The 13,790-nt window shown below is 42.0% G+C and overlaps 1 protein-coding gene across 1 annotated transcript in view; it reads right to left on the reverse strand.

Moving 5' to 3' along the window:
* LOC121576916 (liprin-beta-2-like) overlaps nt 1–13,025 on the reverse strand; it is a 133,765-nt gene extending 120,740 nt beyond the window's left edge. Inside the window, exon 1 of the mRNA XM_041890507.2 lies at nt 12,756–13,025. The gene's annotated coding sequence lies outside the window, so the exon portion shown is untranslated. The remainder of the gene's footprint in view (nt 1–12,755) is intronic.
* Nucleotides 13,026–13,790: the final 765 nt, after the last annotated feature.

Consider the following 13,790-nt stretch of genomic DNA (forward strand, 5'->3'; position numbering starts at 1 on the left):
GCAGTATGCTTAGGGCCATTGTCCTGCTGGAAGGTGAACCTCCATCCCAGTCTCAAATCTCTGGAAGACTGAAACAGGTTTCCCTCAAGAATCTCCCTGTATTTAGCGCCATCCATCATTCCTTCAATTCTGACCAGTTTCCCAGTCCCTGCCGATGAAAAACATCCCCACAGCATGATGCTGCCACCACCATGCTTCACTGTGGGGTATGGTGTTCTCGGGGTGATGAGAGGTGTTGGGTTTGTGCCAAACATAAAGTTTTCCTTGATGGCCAAAAAGCTCTGACCAGAGTACCTTCTTCCATATGTTTGGGGAGTCTCCCACACCAAACGTGTTTGCTTATTATTTTCTTTAAGCAATGGCTTTTTTCTGGTTACTCTTCCGTAAAGCCCAGCTCTGTGGAGTGTACGGCTTAAAGTGGTCCTATGGACAGATACTCCAATCTCCACTGTGGAGCTTTGCAGCTCCTTCAGGGTTATCTTTGGTCTCTTATTGCCTCTCTGATCAATGCCCTCCTTGCCTGGTCCATGAGTTTTGGTGGGCGGCCCTCTCTTGGCAGGTTTGTTGTTGTGCCATATTCTTTCCATTTTGAATAATGGATTTAATGGTGCTCCGTGGGATGTTCAAAGTCTCTGATATTTTTTTATAACCCAACTCTGATCTGTACTTCTCCACAACTCTGTCCCTGACCTGTTTGGATAGCTCCTCGGTCTTCATGGTGCCGCTTGCTTGGTGGTGCCCTTGCTTAATGGTGTTGCAGACTCTGGGGCCTTTCAGAACAGGTGTGTGTATATATATATATATATATATATATATATATATACATACACTGAGATCATGTGACAGATCATGTGACACTTAGATTGCACACAGGTGGACTTTATTTAACTAATTATGTGACTTTTGAAGGTAATTGGTTGCACCAGATCTTATTTAGGGGCTTCATAGCAAAGGGGGTGAATACATATGCAGGCACCACTTTTCTGTTATTTATTTTTTTCATTTCACTCCAACAATTTTGACTATTTTGTGTATGTTCATTACATGAAATCCAAATAAAAATCCAGTTAAATTACAGCAACAAAATAGGAAAAACGCCAAGGGGGGTGAATATCAAATCAAATGTTATTTGCCACATGCGCCGAATACAACAGGGGTACACCTCACAGTGATATGCTTACTTACAAGCCCTTAACCAACAATGCAGTTTATAAGAAAAAAAAAAAGTGTTAAGTAAAAAATAGATAAGTAAGTTAAAAAAAAAACACGAATAATTAAAGAGCAGCAGTAAAATAAAATAACAGTAGGGAGGCTATATACAGGGGGTACCGGTATATGCAAATAGTCCGGGTAGCCATGATTAGCTGTTCAGGAGTCTTATGGCTTTGGGGTAGAAGCTGTTAAGAAACCTTTTGGACCTAGACTTGGCGCTCCGGTACCACTTGCCGTGCGGTAGCAGAGAGAACAGTCTATGGCTATGGTGGCTTGAGTCTTTGACAATTTTGAGGGCCTTCCTCTGACACTGCCTGGTATTGAGGTCCTGGATGGCAGGAAGCTTGGCCCCAGTGAGGTACTGGGCCGTACGCACTACCCTCTGTAGTGCCTTGCGGTCGGAGGCCGAGCAGTTGCCATACCAGGCGGTGATGCAACCAGTAAGGATGCTCTCGATGGCGCAGCTGTATAACTTTTTGAGGATCTGAGGACCCATGCCAAATCTTTTCAGTCTCCTGAGGGGGAATAGGCTTTGTCGTGCCCTCTTCACGACTGTCTTGGTGAGTTTCGACCATGATAGTTTGTTGGTGATGTGGACCCCAAGGAACTTGAAGCTCTCAACCTGTTCCACTACAGCCCCGTCGATGAGAATGGGGGCGTGCTCAGTCCTCTTTTTTTTCCTGTAGTCCACAATCATCTCCTTTGTCTTGATCACATTGAGGGAGAGGTTGTTATCCTGGCACCACACGGCCAGGTCTCTGACCTCCTCCCTATAGGCTGTCTCATCATTGTCGGTGATCAGGCCTACCACTGTTGTGTAGTCGGCAAACGTAATGATGGTGTTGGAGTCGTGGCTGGCCATGCAGTTATGGGTGAACAGGGTTTACAGGAGGGGACTGAGCACGCACCCCTGAGGATCAGCGTGGCAGATGTGTAGTTACCTACCCTTACCACCTGGGGGCGGCCCGTCAGGAAGTCCAGGATCCAGTTGCAGAGGGAGGTGTTTAGTCCCAGGGTCCTTAGCTTAGTGATGAGCTTTGAGGGCACTATGGTGTGTAACGCTGAGCTGTAATGAATAGCATTCTCATGTAGGTGTTCCTCTTGTCCAGGTGGGAAAGGGCAGTGTGGAGTGCAATATAGATTGCATCATCTGTGGATATGTTGGGGTGCTATGCAAATTGGAGTGGGTCTAGGGTTTCTGGGATAATGGTGTTGATGTGAGCCATGACCAGCCTTTCAAAGCACTTCATGGCTACAGACGTGAGTGCTACGTATCGGTAGTCATTTAGGCAGGTTATCTTAGTGTTCTTGGGCACAAGGACTATGGTGGTCTGCTTGAAACATGTTGGTATTACAGACTCAGTCAGGGACATGTTGAAAATGTCAGTGAAGACACTTGCCAGTTGGTCAGCGCATGCTCGGAGTACACGTCCTGTTAATCTGTCTGGCCCTGCGGCCTTGAATGTTGACCTGCTTACAAGTCTTACTCATATCGGCTACGGAAGGCGTGATCACATAGTCATCCGGAACAGCTGATGCTCTCATGCATGCTTCAGTGTTGCTTGCCTCAAAGCAAGCATAAAAGTGATTTAGCTCATCTGGTAGGCTTGTGTTACTGGGCAGCTCGTGGCTGTGCTTCCCTTTGTAGTCTGTAATAGTTTTCAAGCCCTGCCACATCCGACAAGCGTCAGAGCCGGTGTAATACGATTCAATCTTAGTCCTGTATTTACTCTTTGCCTGTTTGATGGTTCGTTGGAGGGCATAGCGGGATTTCTTATAGGCGTCCGGGTTAGAGTCCCTCTCCTTGAAAGCGGCAGCTCTACCCTTTAGCTCAGTGCGGATGTTGCCTGTAATCCATGGCTTCTGGTTGGGGTATGTACATACGGTCACTGTGGGGACGGCGTCATCGATGCACTTATTGATGAAGCCAGTGACTGATGTGGTGTACTCCTCAATGCTATTGGAAGACTCCGGGAACATATTCCAGTCTGTGCTAGCAAAACAGTTCTGTAGCTTAGCATCTGCGTAATCTGACCAATTCCTAATTAACCACATCACTGGTGCTTCCTGCTTCAGTTTTTTCTTATATGCAGGAAACAGGAGGATAGAGTTATGGTCAGATTTGCCAAATGGAGGGCGAGGGAGAGCTTTGTACGCGTCTCTGTGTGGAGTAAAATTGGTCTAGAATTTTTTTCCCTCTGGTTGCACATTTAACATGCTGGTAGAAATGAGGTAGAACGGATTTAAGTTTCCCTGCATTAAAGTCCCCGGCCATTAGGAGCGCTGCCTCTGGATGAGCGTTTTCCTGTTAACTTATGGCCTTATACAGCTCATTGAGTGCAATCTTAGTGCCAGCATCGGTTTGTGGTGGTAAATAGACAGCTATGAAAAATATAGATGAAAACTATCTTGGTAAATAGTGTGGTCTAGAGCTTATCATGAGATACTCTACCTCAGGCGAGCAAAACCTTCGAGACTTCCTTAGTATTAGATTTGATGCACCAGCTGTTGTTTACAAATATACACAGATCACCACCCTTTGTCTTACCGAAGTCAGCCGTTCTATCCTGCCGATGTAGCCAGCTGTATGTTATCCATGTCGTCGTTCAGCCACGACTCGGTGAAACATAAGATATTACCGTTTTTAATGTCCCGTTGGTAGGATAACCTTAATCCTAGGTCGTCCAATTTATTTTCAAATGATTGACCATTGGCTAATCGGATTGATGGAAGAGGCAGTTTACTCGCTCGACGACGGCTCCTTACAAGGCACCCCGACCTACGTCCACGATATCTCCGTCTCTTTCTCATGCGAATGACAGGGTGTCTTGTCGGGTGTCTGTAGAATATCCTTTGCGTCCGACTTGTTGAAGAAAAAATCTTCATCCAATACGAGGTGAGTAATCGCTGTCCTGATATCCAGAAGCTCTTTTTGGTCATAAAAGACGGTGCCAGAAACATTATGTACAGAATAAATTACAAATCATGAGAAAAAACACACATAATAGTACAATTTGTTAGAGGGCTGTAAAATGGCAGCCATCTTCTCCGGCGCCATCAGTGATACAGTGAGGGAAAAAAGTATTTGATCCCCTGCTGATTTTGTACGTTTGTCCACTGACAAATGCAAATCAATTTATAAATTTTTTGACATGCGTTTCTCTGGATTTTTTTGTTGTTATTCTGTCTCTCACTGTTCAAATAAACCTATAATTAAAATTATAGACTGATCATTTCTTTGTCAGTGGGCAAATGTACAAAATCAGCAGGGGATCAAATACTTTTTTCCCTCACTGTATAATACTTTTGCAAGGCACATAGGCCTCCTGAGTTCTGCCTATGTGATAATATGAAGCACATATTCAGATTACCTTCACAGAACAAGTTTGTAAAAACTATAAAAATAATCCTACCTTAGTTTTCAAAATCTCCCACAATGACTCTCTCCATGTCAAGTCCATTTAACTCATGAGAGTCCATTTCTTGCTCAAAGCCATGAGCGGGCCTGTGGCTGTGACGATTAGACTCCTAAGGTTGTTCTGAAGACTGGCTGTAGTGTTTTTTTTCTTCATTTTGAGTGTTAACTATAACCTGGGTGTCCTCTTTAGCCTTGTCTACAAGGCTTGCTGCCACCAAATGCACCTTATGTTCAAAAACCTTTTTTCTGAGGGCTCTTTGTTGTTGTTTATTTACGTTTGAGGCATAGGATGGTAATTTACTGTACATTCCACCCACTCCTTTTGCTAGTTTAATCCCTCCAGTCGTTTCTAGACTCAAGCTCCCTATCTTTTTGCATGTTGTACAGCCCAACTATGAATTCTGCATAACAAGCCAGGGGTTATACGTTTGCTTGTTCTTGAACTGCAAATTGCACCTGCTCCGAACACTTTGTCGGTGGATGCACTGCCCCCCTCCCCCCAGCTCCCCATCTCCCTCTTCTGCTGAGTCTGACTCGCTAGTAGGCCTACTAGCTAGAGGAGGTGCCAGTGGTGATGCTGAACTGGCGGGATTAGCATCGCTGCTAGCTAAGGCATCAGTTTGTCCCTCACTCCTCTCCTCCGGCACTGACAGTTCTCTGGCACGTTCTGGGTTTGATGCACCATCTTTCTCTGGATTTTTGGACTTGAAAAATGTCATCAAACTCGATTGCCTTTTCTTATCAATTTTTTTATTTGTCTTGACCACGATTCAATTTCAGTAGGGAGACGACTAGCCTAGGTTACGTGACGTGATTACGTCGGGACCTCTTCACTAGCTGACCACCTCTACCAAGACCTGTGTCAAGATCAGTTACTTACCCCACCGGCCCTCCCCATAACCCCTATGTGCAAATAAGAGAGCAGGTCTGGAATTAGTGTGGCAGGATAGGATAATTACACAGAAGGATCACCGCGCTTTTACATGATGGTATTTCTGGGGGGGCGGAAGAAATAACGAGGAGGCAACTTGATTTAACGCTGATCGCTTTCATTAGAATGTCTACAGTGCAAACAGTTAAACAATTAATAAATCATGCAGTGAGTGGTACCGGATCTGGGCAAATAGGTGCCAGAACAAACAAAGTCATCCTTTCCTGCAGGATCCGGCTCAAATTAAGCACTGCCGATTGCCTGTAATAAAGGGTAGTGCGCTATGATAAACTGCGTCAAATGGCTTCAATACAGTGGCAGCTGCATTCAAATAGACAATATCACCATAGTCTATAACCAATCTGAATGTCGGCAATGATTTGTTTCTGGATTTAATTCTTAACTTCTTAACTAACTAACCCATGGGGCGGCGCACAATTTGCCCAGCGTCGTCCAGGGTAAGGGAGGGAATGGCCGGCAGGGATGTAGCTCAGTTGGTAGAGCATGGCGTTTGCAACGGCAGGGTTGTGGGTTCGTTTCCCACGGGGGGCCAGTATGAAATAAATAAAAATAAAAAATTGAGAAAAATAATGTATGCACTCTGGATAAGAGTGTCTGCTAAATGACTAAAATGTAAATGTAAACATGCTTTATGAAAGATAGATTTTTGTCAATCCAGATGCCCAGATACAGTATTTATAAGTGGGGACACGATCAATGAGGGTACCATCCAATCTGCATATGCATAAATCATCAAATAAATTTTTACGTGATATACTTGGTTTTACCTGCATTAAGTACCAATTTCAATTCAACAAAGACTTTCTGTAAAGCAATGAAGGCAGATTGAAGCTCCGAAAAAGCCTGGTCAACGGTGGGGGCAATAGTATACACAACAGCGTCATCTGCATACCATTTTTGTAGATAGACGAACATTGTTTATAAAGACAGCAAAAGGTACAAGACCTAAAATTGTTCCCTGTGGGACACCTTTTGTAATATCAAGGAAACCTGAATTAACGGCATCAGAAAAAAACACATTGTGTCCTCTCTGTCAAGTCATTTTGGAATCAATTACTTGACGCCTGATTGCCTATGGAAAAAGTCGACACTATAAAAAAAAAAATATGATCACACTAAACATTCTCTATTTTCAAACACAAATATTTATTATGCGTTTAAAACTTTGCGTTTCAAATCTCTCTCACCAGCCTTCTGCCAACACGGCTTAACATATAAGCACCAAAGCCAGAGCCCCACTGACAGCTCCAACATCCTATCAGGGCCTCATTCTGCCACTTACATGTGTTCATGTGCTAGTTGACAAGATGACACATCGGAGGGGTCTAGCTGCCTGCAGGCCTTTAGTTTAAACAGCCTTCCATTTCAGCTGTGCACTTGAGAGGTAGTCATCAAATCAGTAGTGGGATTCGACTCGTGTCTGTGGCACTGGGCACCTGCGTGATCTCTTGCATAATAGACAAGGCATCATTGTTACAGTGCTGGCAGAGGGCCCAACACATTGACAGATGACGTGTTGGTGTGTTCTGTGGTTCTGTCTTGGAACCTTTTTGGAACAACAATAAAAAATCAATAGCAGCTCATTCAAAATGGCTGATAGACAAGACTACTATATACAGTACATGACTCCTGAGGCACAAAACAGTGTAAAGTTACATGGATTCAAGATCTTAACCTACAAGCCAGCTCAACCAGAACAAACCCAGTTCCAATGACAGGATAACAATATACACTATGCAAAGTGTGTCTTATAACCAGTGGGCAACATGGCTCAGACCACTGTACTGACAGATGAAATCAGCACATCCAATATGGGGCCATTGTGGGAGTGAGATACTTTGCTTTCAAATTCATACTGCATGTGCATGGCATGCATACTGTATGGGTGAGGAAATTAAACAAAAAACTAAAGTCTATACCAAAAGTATATCATGAAAGACAAGTATGAAGTCATAACAGTAGCTGTAGGCTGTTATTACTCATCCTCACTGAGCCTTCCTGACCGGGGCTCTGGAGCGGGTTGAGGACAGGTGACCTTGACTGGGTTGACTTTCTGCCAGCTCACTGGGCCGCTCATCGTTCCGCTCACCTGGCAGCTGTGATGCGGGAAGTGCAGGTTGCAGGAGAGGAGAAATATCATCCACAAGCAGGTGCACTCTAGTGTGCCGAAAACAACAGACAAAAGGCCAGGAGTCAACTCAACTCTGGAAAGTCTAGCCAGACTCACCTCACTGGCCACAACATGACCTTCCTCTCTCTTTTCTCAGTTGGCTCTACAAATCTATCGTACTTTGTTCTTTAAAAATCAACCAATCCTATTACCAGGTTTTGTAGGTTTACATATTACAACATGGTAGTGTCTGTCATCGTGCTGAAACACAAAGCAAATATTTCACAATGGTTAAGGCTGTAAACAGAATGTAGTTACAGTAGTGACATCCTCTGATCTCTGAGAGAGAATCAGATAGTGACTCTAAATTCTTGACATAGATAAATGGGCCAAGTCAAACACAGAATGAAGTGCAGTGTTTTCAAATCCACATTTTGTTAGAGCTCACCCGTCAGGCAGGACCCCATACTTCACTAAGATCTGGGCTGGGAGTGGAGCGCTAGTTGCTTTAGGGATTATATTCCTGGAGAACACCGGGATACCTGATTAGCTCAGGAACTCAAACTGTAACTGGAAAACAATCAACCTGCATGGAAAAAACGTCAAACTATCCCACAGCCTTTCCTTCCCCCAATTACTCCCCACTCAACTCTTCCCTGCTCTGCTATAAGCTTTGGCTTGATTGGCCTTGACAGGCGATGGTCATATAACTCTGTCAGATTAAAACAATGCTCACTTCAACCTCTCCATTTGGCTTCCGGCTGACTCTGGGCTGCCTGTTTACAGTGGGGCAATTCCACGGTAACGGAATTGCACTGAGACTCAGATTTCTTTACTTTAAAATGTATGCCAAAAGAAAAACCATTTAATTCAAAGTTTAACAAACCATACAATTCTATGCACAATGACTAATTTTAACATTTTACACATACCATTTTACAAAAACACATTTATTGGAAGAACTGTGCAGAAGCAAAGTTTGGTAACAGAATTTCGGTAAAACCTCCCTTAATTGTTATGTGACCACGTTTTTCCAAAAACTCTTAAATAAGATTCAACGATGTCTGCAGAAAGAATGGGGTGTCAGCTACGACATGACACATTGACTTTGAAAAAATCTATTTTGGTTATGGAACTACAGTAAGTGACATGGATTTACACTCATTAACAGAATTGTGGTAACGGAATCATCATGATTATCGATATGAATGTAATTCTCTACATGGTGATGTATCCTAAAATAGTACACAAAGGTGGAAATATGCAATTTCCTCTGCATATTTGGGTATTATTGTACACAGACAAGACCAAATATGGTTGGTCCGGACCAGACCAAATCTGAAACAATCAGACGTCTATGTTTCACAAGTTTGGACATCACAGTACAGCACAGTAGAGCTCAGTAGAGTACAGTACAGTACAGCACAGCACAGGACAGTATAGTTCAGTACAGTACAGTAAAGTATAGTTCAGTACAATACAGTAAAGTATAGTTCAGTACAAAACAGTACAGTAGTGTATAGTTCAGTACAGTATAATACAGTACATTGTAGTGTACTCAACCCTAGTGTGCTCTACTGTGTACTGTACTGAACTCTACTCTATTCTACTCTACTGTACAGTAAAGTACAGGAATGTACTGCACTGAACTACACTCTGCTTTTTTTTTCTGTACTGTACTGTGATCTCCACACTTGTGAAAGACGTCATGGAAATCTGTGTTGGGTCAAATCAAGGCTGGTCCGGACCGGACCAAAAACGACGTCTGTGGACATTGAAATCAAGGCCAGGGTGGACTGACCAAATTTCAACTACTTTTCAACATCCATGAATGTCGGTGTCAGTCGGTGCTCAGTGGGTAAGGATGCTGGTTACAGTAAATGGAAAGAGAGGGGGCTCATTGGGAGGTGTCAGTAAGAGCCGGGAGAGGTGACATTAACTAGAGAGAGGAGTGAGAGAGGGAGAGACTTTTTTCACACTTGCTTTGACCACCAGACAACAGAAAGAGAAAGAAAACAGTTATGGGTTGAACATAACTGTATGCCAGTGGAAGGGAGGACTGTAGCAGGTGACCCAACTATGGTTTGTGATGACTATGATTTCCCATTGTAGCCAATTCAATTGCCGTAATTCCGTTACTGATTTTTCAGAAATCCTGTTACCAATTTGGTAACAGAATTTCGAGTTTTAATCACTTAATATTTCATAAACAAAATAGATATTTTTACTTGTTACTTCTGTGAACTTTCAGGGAGAGAAATTTGAAAATATCTTAAAGATATTTCTAAGACCCCTTCTCCATCTCTTTGACCAGAACTCAAATCCTTTGCTTATTTCTAATATTTAGTATAGAAAATTGTAAAAAATGTATATATGCCTTAATTTCTCCAAAATATAGACTCTAACTTTAATTTGAAACCAGATTTGACATGCTCCTATGAACTTCACATGTTAGTGCTCATGGGTCCTTTTAGATGGAAATGACCCTATTTATTTTCCATTGTTTTGTATATTTGTCAAAGAGTATGCAACCAATAAAAACTCTGCTGCTCTATCGATCGGTATATACATTCAGTCTTAATCTGCCTCCTAGAAGTCGTTTGTGTGACTTCAAAATGAGGGGCGTACTACAAAACCAATTAATCAGCGATTGGATCATCTCTAACGAATCTAACCAATCAATGTTGGCATTCTAGAAATTGTAGGGGAGGGAGGCAAATCCAGACTCATCATGGAGAAGAAACATCAGTTTTGCCAGAGCGATGTGGATTGGTAGCCAGGCATCCTCTTACATGGAAATGACCCATGGAGCTTTAAACCTTTTGTCAGCAGGGAAAGAGTAAATGGCCTGGTGGAGGTGGTTCACCTATGTCTCCTGAACTCTCATTACAGTTAGGGGGGTAGCACGCAGGTTGAAGAATGTCACTGGTGGAACCCAGGATCAATAACTTAGGCAATATGTTTGTTATTAAAAAGATGAGTTTCAGCATAGGATCATTAAAGCATCGATGTTCAATGATTTCCATACAGAACATATCCAGGCATAGCAGTCCAAATACCATGCAAACATAAAATCCTGCTGAAATAAAAACAATTTCCAGTCATCCTGTGGGGGAAGTTGCTAAACAATCGTAATATCTGTTTATGCATTTGGCCTGGGTCCTGGGATGGTATGTCATCTCAAAAATATACAATCGCATACTGTTTCCTATGGGGCTGGGGAGCGGGACAAAGCAGAGCTGAGGACAAATAATGTGCTTTATCCATTTGTCTGAGCACATGATCCTCGGAGCACAACCCCGCTGCCTGCCGCACAGCACACTCATTACCAAGGGAAATTTACACTCTGGAGCTGTGGGACCACTAATGTGTTGTCTTGACTTTTTCCAGATATATGAGTTTAAATGAGATAAGTGAGTTGTTTTATATGTAATAACACAGCAGATCCCCATCACAGGCTTTTCTTTATCTTTAAGTATCTTCACCACCTCAAAACAGATGTGTCCAGCACCATACATAGCCTACACAGGGGTCTGTCCATTAGTATCATTCATTGAGTGAACTCTGGTAGAACGTTCCTTAAAGGCCCAGTGCAGTCAAAAACGTGACTTTCCTGTTTTCCCCCCTATATATTTCCATACTATTAGGTTGAAATAATACAGTGAAATTGTGAAAATTATGATAATGCCGTTTTAGTGTATGAGCTGTCTGAAAAGGCAGCATGAAATTTCAGCCTGTTTTGGTGGGATAGAGTTTTGGCCTTAGTTAATAGACCAATAACAAAGACACTTACAAACCACTCTGCCAATAACGGCTAAGTTTCAGTTTTCCACTCCCCACTCAGACCACTCCCAGACAGTCCTAGCAAAATTAATGCCTGAGAAATTGCCCTTTGCTAAGAACATATTTTTGTTTCTTTAATAGAAAACAATCACAGTAAGGTACTTAATTGTTACCCAAAAAAAAATTATATTGAGATTTGAAAAAAGGCTGCATTGAACATTAAAAGGAGACATAAACAGAGCAGCAACAACCACTTTTCTTTGCTAGAAGTAGGAAAATAATATATAATAACTTGATTATGTAGCACTAAATCAACACTGAAGAAGTAAAGAAATGTTATTCCCTCGAATTTGTATAATAATGATCCAAACCTAAGGTTGGAAGGAAGATTAAACACACTCTTTGATCATCAGAATATAATGCCTGATCTGCTGCTATGGTTATGGGCAATTCCACAATCACTGAACAAAAACACATTTCAAATAAAATAAAATAAAATGTGTCACACAAGCCGAATACAACAGGTGTAGACCTTACCGTGAAATGATTACTTACATTTACTTGAAGAACAGTGCAGATGCAAAGTTTGGTAACAGAATGATGGCACAAACAGCACCAACATTCCGTTACTAGACTTTGCATCCGCACTGTTCTTCAAGCAAATGTGTTTTTGTAAAGTTTTCAGTGGAAAATGTTAAAAGTAGTATTGTGCATATAGTTGTATCGTTTGTTTAACTTTGCAATCATTGGTTTAATTCACAATGCTGTTGTGAAGTTCGCATGTGCAGTATAAGCTTATGTACTGCACTAAGTCACAGAATGAGGAAGATGATACCTAATGTATATAGCAACAGCAGATTACCACTTTAAACAAAGTGAGGAAAAAAACTACTTATATCTTTGAATAACGCTGCAGTACATGCCAAGTGCTATACAGTGCTACAGTAGCCTATGTGGAATGCTGAGAAACAGTGGTGAAATCGCATAACCTCCAGTACAGTACTTGTCATGTTCAGACAGGTTTTATTCTGTAGTCTGTGTGACCTACCCAGCGCTCATCCACAGGTGGAGATCCACAGGTCTGTTCCGTATGTAAATCGGTATATTGAACATATACTGAAAAAATCAGTATAAAATTGGCAAAATAGTTTTTTTTGACAAAGTCGCCATACATTAAGCTATATGTAGACTTTGGATCGATCTACTTCTGTTTATGACTACCTGCGAATAGGATAAAAAGTTTTAAAGATATGAAAACAAGTGTCTCTGGCATTACTTACAATATCCTGGACTTCGGAGACTTGCACTCCAACGTGAATTCTTCCCCTGCAACTTGGAAAATACTGTTTTGACCACTTTGGATTAAAAATGTCATTGACACTGACAGTGGTGTCTTTTCCAATAGGATGCTCCGTGCCTTGCCCGACTGTGCGCTCGCGGTGCCATAAATGCGCGTTCATCATAAAGCCACTCCACCAATCATCTGTCATGGTATTCCAGGGGCGTGCCATCCCATCGAACTACAAGGTCCACGTGCTCTAGACTACTGTATAATCTGAGTCGATTATAATAAGGATTTCCCTTGACCACGCCCACAAATTGGAGAAAAATAACATTCTTTCCTATTGAAACCCATTGTAAGAGCCAACTTCGTTGTCCATTTTTTGTTATACAGAAATAACAAAACATGCCGAAAAGCTGCTGTGCTGTAACCAGGTCAAAAATCCTGACCAACGGATTACAACGCTCCCACGTAAATAGAGCCTGCGAGAAGAGCCGTTGCATCTGGATTACCGTTCTCTTAGCAGCAGTATATGCAGCACGATTGCTGATAAAAAACATATTTTTCAAAATAAGAGTCCCCCTGCAAAGACATGCTACACTTTGGGAATATCGATTTTTTTTTTGCACTCTATTGCGATAAAACTGTTTTTCACAGCATTGCAACCTGAAAAAATATATGGATAATTTGACCTGTTTTATTTTTTTTATTGTATGATTTATACCAGCGTTTCTTTTGAAAGTTTAGACAAATACTGGTATGTTGAAAGCTGTTGTGTAGGTAGACGATATTTGGAAAAATACAATTAATAGTATACAAATATGTGTTTGGAATTACTCAATAGAGTCTGCTAAACTTAAATGGGTCTCTTGTGCTGGGTTTAATACAGAGTACTGGTGAGTCCTTACTCCACCCACTCCATTCACTACAATGCAATACACGGTATATGGGATACTTATTGACAGATAGGAGTGGCTGTAGAGTCAGCTACCATCCTCAGTAGCTTTCCATCTAAGTTGTCAATGCCAGGAGG

This window comes from Coregonus clupeaformis, chromosome 11, assembly GCF_020615455.1.
Source record: "Coregonus clupeaformis isolate EN_2021a chromosome 11, ASM2061545v1, whole genome shotgun sequence".
Classification (NCBI taxonomy): Eukaryota; Metazoa; Chordata; class Actinopteri; order Salmoniformes; family Salmonidae; genus Coregonus; species Coregonus clupeaformis.